The sequence below is a fragment of the Vitis riparia genome, chromosome 19 (assembly GCF_004353265.1).
Source record: "Vitis riparia cultivar Riparia Gloire de Montpellier isolate 1030 chromosome 19, EGFV_Vit.rip_1.0, whole genome shotgun sequence".
Classification (NCBI taxonomy): Eukaryota; Viridiplantae; Streptophyta; class Magnoliopsida; order Vitales; family Vitaceae; genus Vitis; species Vitis riparia.
In genome coordinates this window covers 22706498-22721819 of record NC_048449.1, presented here as the reverse complement: position 1 = coordinate 22721819, position 15322 = coordinate 22706498, and positions in this window count along the sequence as shown.

Here is a 15322-nt window from a genome sequence, read left to right as displayed (position 1 = left end):
TTTTTTACCTTGGACCGACCATCCTAACATTTGCATACCGTGCCTATTTATTAGATCTTATGTTCACCCTATAGATTTTAATGTTTTTTAGGTAAGGACTCCTATGTACCTGTTAAGGAGGTAGGTCAACTTCAAAGAGCCAATCATTGGGCACCTAGCTCCAATGTTTTTCAGAGAGGGCATCAGAACTCAATGGAAATGATGCCAATTTTCTTCATGCTGATGATATTAGGAGGAATTAGATATCCTGTTGCATGTGCTGCTCTTGGGTCCCTATACATTATCAGTTTATATTTCTATTTCACTGGCTATTCCACAGGCGATCCCCAAAACTGCTTGAAGATCGGGTTTGTTTTCCTTATAATTTAATACTGTGTTTTCAATGGAAATCGTTTGTTTAGAATACTCCAGAGTTATGTTGTTTGGAACAAACTGAATTCATGCTGAAACAAAGATGGTAGACAGCTTGAGAGGCCTTGCTTTAGTTTGAGTCCCACCATTTGTTATGTCACACATTTATTAGGGGAAGATCTTCCTAACATTGTATACATAGTAGACTTCTCTTAATAGTATAGATGAGTTTTAAAACCGTTAGAGCCCATTGGATTTAGACCAAATAATATCTATACAATTAGAGGTTGGTCATTATAAATGGTACCAAAGGGTCTCACAATCCCATGTGATGTAATAAAAATTGCATCTGTATGAATGTGAATGTGATATCCCACACTAGTTAGAAGAAGTTTTTGGTACTAGCTATATGACCATGTTTGGTACATGAGACTAGAGGATGGAAATGAATATTTTATTTTCATTTATATTTTTATTTCTTGAATTTGAATGAATTTAGTGATATCAATTATTGTCATTGGATTAGGAATATTGTAAGGTTTGATTGATTATTTGTTTTCATTTCAATGTTAGGTAAGAATGGAAATGATAATGGAAAAAGAAATAAATTTAGAATAATATATGTACACATAATTTAAAATAATTTTTATTTTTATTTTTTAAAAAAACTCTCAAATCAAACATGGTTTAAAATATTATTTTTATTTTTATTTAGAAAAAAAAACATCCTTTGAGAGGTCTTTTATAAATAATAAAAGTTTCTTTGATAGTATGATAAGTAAATTAAACAAAAAAAATAATATATTTGATTCATTAATAAGTCTAATAGTTTTAAAAATTAATTTAAAAATCAAATAATAAACTAATAAATACAAAAAAATCTATGGATAAACATTAGTTTAAAATGATTCTATTGTTTTTTGTTTCCACAAAATAATATTTTTTTCAAATTTTTCACTAAAGAGATGAATTTCAAATTAAGTTAAACTTTGTATTGAATTTATTAATGAGTTTAATAAAATTTAAATATATATATATAATCACAACAAAATAATAGACTATTAAATGAATCAATATAAAATAAAAGATTCATTAAATGTAAAGTCATGACCTTACTATTTCCTCTATACATAAAACTATATTTTATGAATTTTCTCACTAGATAAATAAATTTTAAATTAAGTTAAACATAATAAACACTTTCAATTCTTTTATGAATATTTTAATTTTTAAGACAATTTAGAATTCCAAAAAATTTATTAATTAGTTATAGACTAGATAAAAAACTTTAGAATACACTATTACCGATTAAGTATTAAATGTGTATATATAATGAAAAACTTATGTATACCTTAAAAAATTAAAATTTATTTATTTTTAAATCCATTTAAAATAAAATCGTAGTAGTAATTATTATCTTATTATTATTATTGTTATTATTATTATTAATTTTTTTATAAAATAAATTAATTATGCTTTTATAAGGATAAGGATATTAATATCCATATTTTTAAAATATTTATAAAAAGTGAACTAGGCCTAGTGCCCAAATCTTTCTCTTCCTAAAAACGTGCTAAGGAATATAAATATATGATTTTATTAGAACATTAATATTAATATTTTATTAAAAATTATTCCCTGGTCTGGATGTTGGCCACTCATAGTGACAATACAAGAGGATCAGAATTGAAAATCAAGGCTAAGAAATGAGAACTAACAATTGAATAAATGAAATACAAGTTTACGAATAAACTACCTTACTTAAAACCAACCTTCATCTCCTTTGTATAAAGTCATTTCCACACTAACTCCACAAGCGGGTAGGAAGCAAAATTAGAAATTGAAGTAAGGAGCACAACTTAATGGTGGGGTTGGTGGAAGCTTTTCTCAACTTTACCAAGCAATTGCAATAGCTGTCAATCTCTCTTTGGCATGGAAAATACTTGGCAAGGAGGCTAAGGTAGCTGGAGCATGTGGCAACCCATAGTTGTATAAGGTAACAACTATTAGTTGGATGATGTAACAACTATGGAGTGGAAAATTAGCAACTAATACATGAAAGTATACTAGCTAGCAAAAATGTGATATAAACATACCAAAAACAAAGGAAAATATTAAAAAAAAAAATACATTAAACCCAAAATTAAGGACTTAGGAAGAAGGACTTAGGAATAAAATTGAGTAAAGGGATGAAACTAGAATTGGATATTAAATATGAATGCCTAATTTTAGGCACACAAAATGTAATTATTTGGTTCCAATCATTGATTGTTGTTATCATGGTAGCCAAGTGTCATACTTTTGACTAAAAATCATATGTTACATGAGAGAACCAAACATTTTGATGTTAGAATGCATTTTATTAGAGATGTGATTGAACAAGGTACTAATGTAATGAAAAAGATCCTTATAGTTGATAATTTAAATATATGATGACTAAACTTATTTCTATGATTAAGTTCATGCATTGCTCAAACTTAATTGGTATTGACATTACTTGAAGTCCCCTTAAGGGTGTATAAGAGCAAAGTAACATGGAAGACTTTTGAATTTATTTGAATATTGGGAATTTAAGCCAATGTGGAGATTGTTGAAAAATATTTCAAATTGTTTTGAGTCAATTTATAAGTCTTTAATATTTTCCTATTATGATATATTTATATAAGAGAATTTTCTTTTATTTTAAAGGAAATATCATATTATAAGATTTTTCTTTCAGGAATAGTTATCTTTGATAATTACATAATTAATTCTCTATGGAATATTCTTATATAATCAAGAAAATAAAGGAAGAGATTTTGATTTAAAAAAAGTCCTTTTTTAGCATAATTATGGGATTTGAGAGCTTTAGGATTGTAATCTCCTGTAATAATAGTGGAAGTTCTTCTTCATTTTCACAGATAAATGTAAGTTTTAGGCCGACCCACATAAATCATCCTACTTTATAAGTTTTCTATTTTTGTTCTTTTATTTCTTCTCCTTATTATTGTTATTTGTAGTGGTTTTTCCATAACATATTAAGATAGCAATTAAAATAGTAGTGAAAGTATGTGCAAAGAGAAACATTTTTTAACTTTTAGCTAGGATGTACTTGTTAAGAGTGATCCACCAGTAAAGTTGTAATGCAATATGATAATAAATACACTTCTCATCAATATCATCATTTTAGGTTAATAAAAGCATAAGAAATTTTCATAATATGTTTCTATAGAAACATGCTTTCATCATCATCATCATGTTTTCTTAGAAGTATGCATCTAGTAAGTGATTACAAAGGAAACACCATAAAAAAAGGAAAAATAATATAAAAAATTATAAAATTAAAATACAAACGCCTTACATTGGATTCAAGTATTGAAAATAGAAACAAAGCCATTGGAAGACCAAAAAACAATAGAAAGGATTAAAAAATATAATTGACAAAAAGCTTGGAAACAAAAATTGATGAGCTGATATTAAAGGGAAAATATGTTGTGTATGACTTATAGAGACTGAAACCAAGTCGCATTGGTTCATAAAACAAATACATTTCAAGGACATGCTAAACTCACTTGTTCAGCCTTTTAAGAGAAAATTAAAGAGCACCAACAATGGAAATTATGGAGAATTTTGAATTCACCATTCCTCTCTCAATCAACAATCTTAATTTTTATTGAAATAATACAATGCGGGGTTTTGATATATGAGGTTGTCTTCTAGTTTGCAAGTGTAACAAGTTAAATACACTTGTTCTTCTTACCCTTCATTTAGAGAAATTTCTCCTACATGGGCTACACCTATTGAAATAAGAGAAAAAAATAAACTTAAGATGATTTGAGCCTTCAAAAATAAAAAGAATAAAACAGTCCCTAGAGAATATAAAATGATTAAATAAAACATGGGGAACTTACTTTTCAACGTAATAATCATCTCTGAGATTCGCATTGCACTTGTTGCATTCTAATCTATCAATAGTACATATGATGAGATTATCATATCAGAATTTAAATTTGGACATAATATAATAGTACTAAAAGAACTAGAAAATCATTATCCATCATAAAGGCAATTGTAACCATCTTTAAAAGTATAGGAGCAGCATCCCTATATTGTGAAAGTGATCTACTCTATATTCTTTCACATCAAACATAGAAGTTGTTTATTTTTCTAACAAATAATCAAATGAGAATTTATTATTTGAAATCCACTATAGAAAATGATTAACATTGGGCTTAAATAATAATTTTCAATAGTTGAAACCTTCAAACAAATAATTTATATCAATGTTAGAAATATCATTACAATATGCTAGAAAGAGGATAAATATGCCCATAAATGTTTAAATAAATCTATAGAACTCTTATATAGATACTTGCAATATAAGTGCTAAATTAATCAAGGTAAACGTCCTTATTAGTGTCATAAAAAAATTTCAGGTATAAGTATAAAAACTACTAAAATACCAGACCCATGAACTCCAATCGCAAAACTTGTGATGCTTTTGTAGCTTGATGATGCTTTGGTACAAATAAAAGCAATATATACATTAAAAACAAATTGTAGAAGTCATTAAAAAATTGGTTGTAAAGAATAGATGATAACAAATATATATGATGGACAATGCATATAAAATTAAGATATCAAAGATAGAAAGAATGATAAACTCAAGTTAACTCCTATACTATACATCCACAATCTATAACATTCAATATGAATCTCCAAAACATAACTGGTGCTTTGCAATCCTCATTGTTATAGCTTTTCACACTGGCTTGGTAGTGATAGCATCTAGAAAATATACTTCTTAATCTTCTTTTGTTTTTGTTTTCAAAACATGCTGAATCAATTGTAGAATAACTTTATCAATTTAGCATATAAGTACTTGTTAAGATTGCAAACATGATTCGACACACAATTGTCAACTCAATTTTTTAAAAAATAAAGATAAAAATGTGAATAGTGGTAACACAATTACTTTATGAAAGAGTTGTAAAATGATACATAGCGTCAAGTTGTTAGATTATTAAGTTTAGTAACCACTAACATATTGAAGCTCCTTTTAAAGAGACTTCACCCACCATTTACAACTTGTCAATATGAGTCTCCAAGACATAATTTAATCTTTGAAATCCTCATTGTTATAGCTTTTCACATTGGCTTGGTAGTGATTACATCTAGAAAGATATACTTATTAATCTTTTCTTTTGTTTTTGTTTTCTAACTATGTTGAAATAATTGTAAAATAACTTTATCAATTTAGCATATAAGTACCTATTAATGATTGTAAGCATGATTTGACACACAATTACCAATTCAATTTTTTTTTAAATAAAGATAGAAAATGTGGATAGAGGTAACACAATTACTTTATGAAAGAGTTGCAAAATAATATATAGTGACAAATTGTTAGGTTAAGTTAGGTAACTGCTAACATGTTGAAGCTCCTTGTAAAGAGACTTCACCTTTGAGATAAGGTTCATATACTTCATTTGATATTGTAAAAATTATAAATATATAGAACCTACACATATGTGAATACTCTAAGACTTTATGCTAAAAAATTCAATTGATTATGACATGCATATATATGCTAGCAAAAATATTGGGCTTTGAATGTTTTCAATGTGCATAAATTTATGGTCAAAAGAAGGGAGGAAAATGGAAATGAAGAAGATTTTTTTTTTCATTATAAATCCTTTAGATGCAATTGCAATGACATAGATGTCAATCGAGGATATGATATCAGTAACCCAATTGATGTTACTTATTTTGTGAATGGTCCTCCACTTTAACATGTCTTAAAGTTTTTCAAATTGGGTTCAAGTACCTTTAGAAATAGAAAGAATGATACTTTGATTACCTTGAACAAAAATGGAGAAAAAAAAAAGGATTTGAGAAGAGAATTGACTGAACGGTTATGCCAATTAAGTAGTATATGCTTCTTATTCAACTTATTATTCTATTGCACATGAGAATAAAAAAAATCATTATTGCAAATAAAGTTGAAATTCTTTTTAATAACTCAATTCAAAAAATATAAACAATAAAGGGATGAAAAAAAAAGATAGGAATTATAAACTTGGTTAATGAAGGTTGTATATAAGCTTGAGCTTGTAAGTTGGTGATGCAGTTGAGCCAACTTTAATTTTCCCATAAAAACTCGTGAGCATTTGTCTCTAGAATAGTGAATAATGGTTAATTAACCAAGACTAAATATTATTCTCTTGGTATTAGCCATAGTACTAAATTGAATTCAATATGATAATTGTTTAAGCCAAGTATCTTTATAATCAATAATTTATTATTGCAAGCATGATACTAAATAGCATTACTAATATTTGATTTCTTTTAATAAAAAAACCCAATTAGCTATTCACTTCTAAGTATATCCATCAATATAATAAAGAAAGAGTAAAAATGAAAGAGTAGAGAGAATACTATTCATGCAAGCATGTTCACCATTGTGGCATGACAAGTAAGAAATTCTTCCTAGTTGGTTACAAAAAAATAAACATGAAGCAACAAATGGAAAGAGAGCAAACTCGAAATATTTTGCAAAAGACTCACCTCAATTAAAGAAGACTTGATTCCTCTACACAATACCTAGTACAAAGACAAATTTTTCTTAATTAATCAATTTCTTTATGTGCATTTTCTAATATCTTCCATACTTTCTTGGTAGTGCATGGTTGCATTTGGAAAATTTCCAAATATGCCTTAATCTATTGCTTGATAGGTAAGGGTAAGAGCTTTCTTCCTTCTTTTTTTTTCCTTATACCTTTCAAAAAATTACTTTGATTTTAGAATAGTGTTTTTATGTCACGACTCCTTGTTTATGGCCTTCCTCTACAACCTTTTCATACATCTTGTGAATCAAGTAAAGTCTTCCTCTTCATAATCCAATTATTGTAAGTTTTCTTATTGAGCTAAAGAACTTATAAAAAATATATCATACTTGTAATCTTTTTCTTACAACCCAATTTATTCAAGTGATAGAGTTGATAACATATAAACAAATCCATAGAGAGAAATAAGTAATGGAGAAAAATCAAGAAACTGACATTATTTTCCACCACTCTTGTTCAACTATCACACTAACTCCTTTTTTTTTTTTTATGGACACCTTTACCTAACAAATAGAGATTCCTAATAACAAAAAGTAAAAAAAAAATAACTTGTAGGACTTATGTATAAACATATAATTAAATCAACCACTCAAATTTGTAAATATTCTAGTTGACTTTTAGAAAACTAACTCAAATCCTAATAATTGGGAACTTCCTAAACTCAAGGTTCCTTTCTAACCGGTTTTGAATGTGAATAAAGATAATAAAAAATATGCCATGGAGCCAAGTAATTGTATTTATTGGGTTGGATGGTGGGAAATATGGAAAGGGAATGTTGAAGTGTTCCAAAAATCAATTTCAATTGATGATGAAACCAATTCCTATTTCAATTTTAGATAAGAAATTGACTTGAAAAATGTTAGGAAATAAACCTCCCAATAGACCAAATTAATGAAGCGAACAAAAAAAAACATGGAAATAATAATAAAATGGAGCAAACAAAACAACACACAAAATTTATTGGTTCACCTAAAACAAGCTACGTCCACAAAATTGTTGTAGATCTTCACTATAAGGAAAAAAATAACTACAAGTGTATACAAGCATTGAATCCTCAGATCCCAAATCCCGATTACACTCGAGAGAATAATAATTCTCTAATTCTCAAGAGAAGCTCAGTTTTCACTCAAAGAATTAGACCACTCTTTTTCTTTCAATTATGGGATAAATAGAATGAGGAGATGAGACCTCTATTTATAAGCTCCTAGTAGATCTTCACGTTTCGTTCTTTGCCATGGCTTTCCATTTCCTGAAAACATCACAAACTTCTAATTTCATTTTTAGAAAATAAACCCATACTTTCCTAGTAGAGTCGTTAATGAAGCTGATGTAGTACAATGAGCCTCCAATAGATGAAACTGATGATGACCCCCACATGTCTATGTGAACCAGCTCTAACTTCTCTACTTTGGATGGCTTGCCAATCTTTGAGAAATTAAACAATTTCTATTTGCTGAATTTACAATCCTCGCATAGACCGACATATACTAATTTTAGATTTGATAGCTTCGTCTTTGAAACAAAAACCTTCATTCCTTTCTTGCTTATATGATTGAGTCTCTAGTGCCAGATTTTTTACTTCTCATCTGATTCTACAACAGTAACAATATTCTCCATGCTAGAAGTAACATAGAGAGTATCGTTCTTCTTTCCATGAGCTATGACCATAGCTCCCTTGGTGATATTTCATTCGCTCCTTATCAAGTTAATCCACAAAGATTATTTATTTTTTTAAAACTAGGAATAAATATCACGTTTTTCAACTTCCACATAGTCCCATTTGGTAGCTTCACTTGAACATCGTTTTTTCTCGTAATCTTCAAGGTCTCAACATCAGCTAGGTCAACCTTCCCAAAATCACCACTAATGTAGTTCTCCATGATTTCGTAATAAGAGGTGCAGTGATACAACGCCCCAGAATCCAAAATCTAGGATTCAACTAAACTATTGACACTTAGGATTAGAGCATCGCCAATATCTTCAGCCATGTTCACGGATTCTTTTCATCACCATTGTTCTTTTTCGGTGCTCTATAATCTCTCTTCCAGTGATCATTCTTACCGCAGTTCCAACAACTATTTTCTTTCTTCCTAGATCTAGACTTGCTCCGTCTTGATTTTAATCTGCTTTGATTTGAGTTCCTGTCTACCTCTAGATTCAATGTTTAAGGTAGAACTTGATGTTTCTCCTAGCTAGTTCTCTTTGGTGTATTTCTTTACTTAGAATTGGATCTCAAACATCCTTAAATACCATCTTCTTCCTCATAGAAGAATTGCTCACTGTTGTCACCATCGCGTTCCAACTTTTCAGTAGAGAAGATACAAAGATTAAAGCTCGAACTTCATCGTCAAACTCGATTTCCACCAAACTTAGTTGTGTTGTGATTGTACTAAATTCATAGATGTGAGTTGCTACAGACGCGCCTTCCATCATTCACAAATTGAATAACAACCTCATCAAGTGCACTTTATTTTAAGCGAATGGCTTCTCATACATGTCAAAGAGAGTCGCCATAGGACCCATCGTGGTCTTTTTCTTTGCTATGTTGAAAGCGACATTATGAGATAACGTTAATCGGATAACTCCAAGTGCCTGCCTATAGAGTAGAGCCCACTCTTCATTCTTCATATTGGTTGGCTTTTCTCCTAAAAAAATGCAAACGCACATCTTTCTGATACATATATTCTTCAATTTGCATTTTCTAGAAGCTAAAATATTCACCATTGAACTTCTCAATTATGATGCTCTTTCCTTCGTTTGCTACCATCAATCCCACTCAAATCTGGTTCTTTAGGACTTCTCTGCAAAAATTATACCTTTTACAGTACCTATGTACTTGCAAAAAATTATAGAGAAACTTCCACCCAAAGCTTTAAACTAGTAAAAAAGTTCTCAGGAAAGACCGGAAGGATCACAACAATCCCACTTAAAACCTAGTCTCCTTAGACATAAATAAAAGTTCCTAAGAAAGACTAGAGGGGTCACAATTGTCCTCTTAAATTCCAACCTCCTTAGACTACCACTAAGCTCCTAAAACACCGTAGGATGTGCCGCTTTGATACCAGTTGTTAGGAAATAAACTTCCCAAAAGACTAGAGTAATGAAGGGAATAAAAAAAAGAAGTAGAAATAATAAAAAAAAATAGAGCAGACAAAACAAAACACAAAATTTATGTGGTTCACCCAAAACAGGCTACATCCATAAAGTTGTTATAGATCTTCATTATAAGGAAAAAAAAATAACCACAAGTGTTTATAAGTACTCATTCATCACAATCCATATCCTGATTACACCGAAGAGAATAATAATCCTCTAATTCTCAAGAGAACCTCACTTTTTCACTTAAAAGGTTAGACCACTCTTTTTCTTTCAATTCTGGGATAAATAGAATGAGGATTGCAAAGCACCAGTTATGTTTTGGAGATTCATATTGAATGTTGTAGATTGTGGATGTATAGTATAGGAGTTAACTTGAGTTTATCATTCTTTCTATCTTTGATATCTTAATTTTATATGCATTGTCCATCATATATATTTGTTATTATCTATTCTTTACAACCAATTTTTTAATGACTTCTACAATTTGTTTTTAATGTATATATTGCTTTTATTTGTACCAAAGCATCATCAAGATACAAAAGCATCACGAGTTTTGCTATTGGAGTTCATGGGTCGGGTATTTTAGTAGTTTTTGTACTTATACCTGAAATTTTTTTATGACACTAATAGGACGTTTACCTTGATTAATTTAGCACTTATATTGCAAATATCTATATAAGAGTTCTATAGATTTATTTAAACATTTATGGGCATATTTATCCTCTTTCTAGCATATTGTAATGATATTTTTAACATTGATATAAATTATTTGTTTGAAGGTTTCAACTATTGAAAATTATTATTCAAGCCCAATGTTAATCATTTTCTATAGTGGATTCTAATAATAAATTCTCATTTGATTATTTGTTGGAAAAATAAACAACTTCTATGTTTGATGTGAAAGAATATAGAGTAGATCACTTTCACAATATAGGGATGCTACTCCTATACTTTTAAAGATGGTTACAATTGCCTTTATGATGGATAATGATTTTCTAGTTCTTTTAATACTATTATATTATGTCCAAATTTTAATTCTGATATGATAATCTCATCATATGTACTATTGATAGAATAGAATGCAACAAGTGCAATGTGAATCTCAGAGATGATTATTACGTTGAAAAGTAAGTTCCCCATGTTTTATTTAATCATTTTATATTCTCTAGGGACTGTTTTATTCTTTTTATTTTTGAAGGCTCAAATCATCTTAAGTTTATTTTTTTTCTCTTATTTCAATAGGTGTAGCCCATGTAGGAGAAATTTCTCTAAATGAAGGGTAAAGAAGAACAAGTGTATTTAACTTGTTACACTTGCAAACTAGAAGACAACCTCATATTTCGAAACCCCGCATTGCATTATTTCAATAAAAATTAAGATTGTTGATTGAGAGAGGAATGGCGAATTCAAAATTCTCCATAATTTCCATTGTTGGTGCTCTTGAATTTTCTCTTAAAAGGCTGAACAGTGAGTTTAGGATGTCCTTTATTTATAGGCTCCTTCTACCATCGGGTTTCTATGTAAATCACATGCTATTGCCAAAATATAAGTGATTCAAATTTGGCCATATCCACAACTTTATATATATATATCATACATGCACACACACAACTATGAGATTTGTCATGTGCATTCCGTGTCCTTAAATCAAAGACTCCACCTCCAATAAAAAATGATTTGGAGTTCTTAGTCCAACGATAGAAATTGAAATTTCCAATTTATAGAAAAGAGAGAAATTGGAGTTTTGATTTGATAGGAAAAAAGAGAAAAAAAAACATATTTTGATTAAAATCAATTTAAAAATCAATTTGAAGTTTAAGTTTAAGCACCATTTCGATTTTTCATAGTAAAAATTGAGGTCATGCTTTGAAAACAGTTTTATATTATCTAGAATATAAAAAAAATAAGAAAGTAAGTTTGACAACTAGAAACAGGAAAAAAAAAAAAAAAAAAAAGCTTTTAAATAGAAAATACAATGTTTCGAAAGAACATCTTTTAGTTATTTTTGTTTCTTTTTACTTCTTTGTAGAGTTGTTTTAAAAATCATTATACAATTATGGAGAATGATTAAAAATAAAGCAATACATATGAAAATTATTTTTCAAATATATTTTTAAAAAATGGGAAACAAGTTAAGAACATTTTAGGTTCTCAAACAAACTTATGTACTATAAAATATTAGAGAATAATTTTCAAAAGCTATTATCAAGAAATGTTTTTCCAAACTATTTTCTAAAACACTTCTAAAAAGAGAGTAAAATTTTGGATTTGGTCCCTCTAAAATTGATTTGAAAGAGAAAACATATCACTCTAAGTCTCATCTACTTGCACATTATCTGGGGCTCTCCAAATTACACACACCAAAGACAATCTTTTAATACTTGGAGAATGTACTTTATTATTTGTCCAAAATAAGTGTAGTTTCTCCTATATAGTTATTAGATTTTGATAATTTTTTTATCAATGGATTTTTGTCATTTATCGTATCAAAATAAAATTTATAACATAATTAAACTATGTTAAGGTAGATTATATACGATATTTTACAATTAATTCCTTATAGAAATAGGTTTGCCTATAAAATAAGAAAAGTTGTTAGGATTATCTCTATACATATTTTAATCAGGTCATGAGGAGAAAAAAGTAATTAGATAAAAATAGACATGAGAAGTTTATAAGTAGGTAGAAATCTGAAAAAGAATATGAGACATTTTGTGGGGTGAAAGTCCATGGATCAGAGTGTAAATACAAAAACCGGAAAAATATAAGATGTTTTTAGGATCTTAAATAGTTTTATATATATTTTTTTTGGGACAATTGTGTTTTCAACCCATATAGGTTTGATAATTAAGGAAAGGTCCTTCAACCACCCATAATTGATTATAAGGACATGAGTTAGTAATTGACAAAAAAACTCACTTGACTCATTTTTGTCTTTATTCTACTACTCTTCACATGCCACTATTCTTTCTTATTTAACCATTTTTTTTATTTTTCATTATTTTTTTAAATTCTTTTATAAATAATTGAAAAATCAACATTATTTTTTATTTTTAAATTATAAATAAACAAAAATTATATTAATGATTCAAAGACCATTTTGGAAAATACTTTCTAAAAAAATATTAATTTAAATAAATAAAAATTATCTTTTACATTTATTTTTATCTTTTACATTTTAAAAGTAAATAATTCAATGATTAAAATACTATTTAAAATAAATATATTCACTATTTAATTTTTTTTTTTATACTAAAAAGTATTTTAAAGTTTTTTTACTATTATAAAATAAAAAGTTTATTTTTTTTAAATCTTCTTTCTTCCTTATTTTAATAACTTTTTGAACACGACTTTTAGTCATAAGTTATATGAAATGTTACAAATTTGTTTATTAAGGATTTTTTTTAATGATTTGAATTAAATGAAAATTTATTAAAATAAGAAAAAGAAAAAGAAAGAAAGAGGATGGATGAAGAGTTTTTATTTTAAGTACTCAATTAAAATGTTTTCATATGACCTAATTTTAGAAGTGGATTATATCAATATATAGTAGAGATTGAATTTTTCTTATATAAAAGGGTTGAAATGTATATTTACTTATTTTAGATGAAAACAAGTAGTTAAAAATTATATAAATTATATTTGAGTTTAGTTTTAAAATATTTTTTTAGTTTTTATTTTTTATTTTTAAAAATAATTTTTATTTTCTATATTGTCTCTTTTTGAAAATATGTTTAATTAAAAAATGAAAACTATTTTTAAAAATGAAAATTGAAAACTTTGTTTAGTACTATTTTTTTATATAAAATAAAAATAATAATAAATTTTATTTATTCATTTATTGCACCACTGTACAATTATATTACATTAACTGTATAAGGGAAATGTACTAAGAATACAAAGGTGTATAAGGCTACCCTTTGTAAAATATTATAATCGATTATGAGTTATTCCTTTATTTTTCTTATCACTCACGAATTGTACACATATGTCATGCACTTTATTTAATTCTAGCATGGAAATTCCAATATTTTCCCCAATAATAATATTTGGAGAAAAAAAAAATTTGACCTTAAATCATCTACCATCTTCTCAACTAAATCATTAGAAATATGGTTAAACACTTCTACGTGGACACATAAATTAGGAGGAATATAAAATTTGTGTTATTGTACAAGGGAAACGTACTAATTGTACAAAGGTGTACAAAATTACCCTTTGTGAATGATTTTAATTGATTTTAAACTACTTTTTTATTTTCCTTGCCACCCAAGGATTGTACACCTATGTCATGTACTTTATTTAACTTTCACATGAAAGTTATCCACCATTTTCTCAACCAAACCATTGAAAATATGATTAATACACCTACATGGACATATAACTTAGGAGATATATGAAATTTGTGTCATTGTACAAGGGTATTACACTAATTGTACAAGGAAAATGTGCTAAGTGTACAAGGGTGTACAAGGTTTCTAATAAGTTTTATATGATTTTTAAACAACTTGAGTTTGATATTAAGACAATTATTGATAGGTTTTTTTTTTTTTTTTTTTTTTTTTTTTTTTTTTTTTTTTTTTTTTTTTTTTTTACCAAACTATGCCATTAAGACATTCCCTACAAAAATTAATACATAGGAAATCAAATTAAAATCAATCATGTTTGAATTATTCATTATAAGTAAACTAAATGAAATATATATTTTTACTATTTTGCCTTTTTAAATATAATTTCATTGTTATCAATAGAGATTAAAAAAATCATATTTGAATGGAATTAAAAATAAACAAAAATTATTTTTATAACATTTTTATTTTTTTAAATCATTAATTTAAATTATGAAATTAGTCTTAAAATTAAAAATATTTTTTGTAATTATAGTTTTGAAGATTTCATGATTTTTATCTTATTAATTTGAAAAAACTGCTTTAATAAGAAAGTATTTGTTTTAATGGTTTTAAATATTTAAATCTTTATTAAAAAAATATTTAGATTAGTGTGGAGAGCAATTAGGTAATTTTGGAATGGAGAAATTTTGAATATTTTTGAAGATTTTAATTCGACCAATTACCCTATTTACACTTTCAAAATTATTGGAAGATTGGTAAATTAGTCTTAGAAATATTGTCTTCTTGATTAATATTATATATATATATATATGCATGTGAGTGATTACATTATTTTCGAAAAAATAATAAACACCATATGTCTAATTTGCAAGTTAGAAAAAAAATTAATAATATTTTATGAGGTATTTGAAAAGT